The sequence below is a fragment of the Echinops telfairi genome, unplaced genomic scaffold (assembly GCF_000313985.2).
Source record: "Echinops telfairi isolate 266 unplaced genomic scaffold, ASM31398v2 ScPeMD7_655;HRSCAF=1070, whole genome shotgun sequence".
Lineage (NCBI taxonomy): Eukaryota > Metazoa > Chordata > Mammalia > Afrosoricida > Tenrecidae > Echinops > Echinops telfairi.
Window position 1 is genome coordinate 11855307 of NW_022104553.1, and position 3256 is coordinate 11858562.

The following is a 3256-nucleotide window of genomic DNA, read 5'->3' on the forward strand; positions in this document are numbered from 1 at the left end:
CACTCACTCACTCTCACTCACTCTCTCACTCACTCACTCACTCTCTCACTCACTCACTAAAAAAAAAAATAATAATAATAATTTTAAGTCATCCAAACAAAATATATCTAACTGCATATATTTTTAAGCCACACTGAATATTAAAAGAGAATATGCATTGGCCATAAAGAACCATCAGAAAAATTTAAAAAGTATATTGTTGTTGTTATGTGTTGTTGAGTCGATTCCAACTCATAGCAACCTTATAGGACAGGGTAGAACTGCCCTTGTGGGTTTCGGAGACTGGAAGTGCTGACAGCGGTGGAGCGCCTCCTCTTTCACCCTGAGAAGCGGCTGGTGGTTGTGAACTGCTGACCATGTGTTAGCGGCCCAACTTGTAACCACTCCACCACCAGGGCTCCAAACCCCCCCTTACATTTCGCAGCTTGAAAAAAGACTACGATTTTATGATGTCATGTGTGTATGCGGGCGCCATGGTGAAATATAAGGATATGATCCTGGGATACAAATGAGACCGCTAAGTGCAAGGTCAGCACTTGAAACTCACCTAGTGCACCAGGACAGAAAGACAAGGCTTTCTGCTCAGGTGAAGATTTAGCCTCGGAAACTCAGAGGCAGTTCTGCTCTCTCCTATAGGGGCTCTGAGTGGGCCACAGATTTTGAGATTTGGGGTGAGGGGGGGGGCGCAGGGGCGGGGTGTAGACTTTAAACACCATTGACCCAGCTTATAAACCAAAGCACTAGTTTCTTGCAGCCATTCCACACAGCACCTCCCATTCTTGTATGGATATTATTGATGTTTTCTGTCTGCTCATCAGAACTGACAAGACTTCGAACTTTCCCCAACCCGCAGAGCCTTGCCTTCCCGGAGCAGGACCCAGAAAACTCACTTCCCTGAACCCCCTCTGAAAAGAGGACACACATACGGGCCCTAGGTCCATGTCCCACCAATCCGATTCATCCACCGAGACTTCAATTCAAAATCGAACCCGAGGAGGAAATGGGAATGGAACGCGACAGAAGCAGCAACTGGCTTTGGGAAGCAGCGGTTAAAAAGCAAAGGCAAAGCGAAGCTCCTGGTAGGGAAGTGGCCCCGACGCAGCCATCAGCAGTGGTTTCAGTAAAGCCCAGTTCCTCAAAGCAGCGCCAACAGCGCCGCCTAGAAGAGGTGGTGGCTGTCTTGTGGGTGGTTTGGGCCTTTTCCTCTACAGAAACAGGCCTCCTGTCAGTTGTGCCAGCACTTCCTCCCTAAGAATCTCACTTCTGAGAAAAATGTGTTTGTTAGACTTATCAAACTGTTAGCAAGCTCAACGCAGCGAGAACAAGAAACTTCATTCAAAAAGTATTTGGAAAACACCTGTGTTAGGCTGGGTACTTTTAGAGAAACAAATCCACAGAAACTCATGTATAAGAGAGAGTTTTATAGAAAGGTTCAGTGCGCATCAAGAAAACATCCCAACCCAGTGCTGCCCAAGCCCACAAGTCCAACATTAATCCATTAACCCATATGTCCAACACCAGTCCACAAAGTCCTCCTCCATCTCACAAAACACACACAATGATGCCGACTGCAGGAGGAAAGCCGAGTCAGTGAACGTGTAAGCATCTCAGCACTGGCAGGGGTCTCCACACGGCTGCTCCAGCACCCAGGTCTGCATCGGGGTAGGTCCATGTGACTTCTCCTGGATGTCTTGCAGGAGGTAAGCCTTAACAACTGAAGCAGGGAACTGCTAAGGCAGCTGCACCCTGGTGCGACCATCACAAAGCAAGAGACCTGAGAAATAGAAAGGCAAGGCTCACCACCCATTTATCCCACCGCCCTTCAATTAATCCCACATGTGTTTATCGGCCAGGTTGGCACAATCAACTAACTCAACAGCTCTGTAGGTAGTCAATGGAAAAGAGTTCTCAAAAAAAAAAAAAAAGAAAAGAAAAGTGTTCTCATGACACAGTGGTTAAGTGCTTGGCTGCTAACCCAAAAGGTTGACACTTTGAACCCACCAACTGCTGCTACCTGGAAGAAAAATGGCAGTCTGCTTCGCTCCAGATTCACCGCCATGAGCGCACTGTGGGGCGGTTCTACGCCACCCCATAGTGACATGACGAGTTGAAATCACTCAACTGCAACGGACTTCATTTCAAGTTTCTGCAGCAAACCAGGAAGGTGCTATGCTAGATTCAAAATAGTTAATGTATGACAGAGCAATGAAAGAATAACCTTGCTGTTATCGCCTCCAACAGAAGAAAGGCCATCGCCACCAAGCCTTATCAGTGTTCTGCACATTAACCCCTAATTGCACAGGGGCCTGTGCTGTTTTGAGTCAAGTTGCAATCCCTAAAACACGCAGACTTTGAGGAAGCATGGGTATGAGAAAATCTGCTCACGTGTACTACCAAAGGACCAAGAGCACAACTTTTCCTTATTTCTGATTTTTGGAACATTTCCCCACACACTTTTTGGCCACTGTCTACGCTGAAGGCACAGAATTGAACTTGGCGTTGAGATTTTTCCGAAATACTCTAGTTCGGTATCAGGAATTTGATGGTCTTTGCTCTACGGTCTGTTTCAGCATTAAGACACGAAGGCCGCCTTGTGGTGTAGTAAACAAAACAAAGATCTATAATACTAAGCTTTCAGCGTTTCCATCTTCTGAAAGAAGCCCGTTGGTCATATTTCATCACATCTATCATAACCAGAATTATCTTTATGGCCACCATAAATTTACTTATTCATAAAACCTTCCTCCAACTTATGTCCCCAGAATGCTGCTTACAGCAACTGTGGATGAAAGTCCCTTTCCTCTGAGATGCTTAGTGTTCAGCAGTCACCCTGGTTTGTTAGACGGAACAGCCTTTCCCACTTGTAATAACTCATGGACTAGTGTCATGTTCGGTAAAGTGGAGGGGCAATGAAAACGGGGAAGACCCTTGGCGAGATGGATGGACCCAGTGGCTGCATCCCTGGGCTCGGGCACAGGCACAATGGTGAGGCTGGTGCAGGACTGGGCAGTGTTAAAACGTTCTGTTGTGCACAGAGCCGCTGTGGGTCGGGGCCGACTGGATGGCATCTAACAACAGTGTCCTAGAGAGATTGTTAGGTCCATTTCCACACATGCATTATAACCCTTGCTCTTTAATAGTGGCTTGTCCTACTGAATTAAATGAGATTCCCCCTCCACATGGGACATTTCTAGCATATGTATGGTTTCAAATTTGTCCATTGGACTATTGAACAATTGCAAATTACTTCACTGCC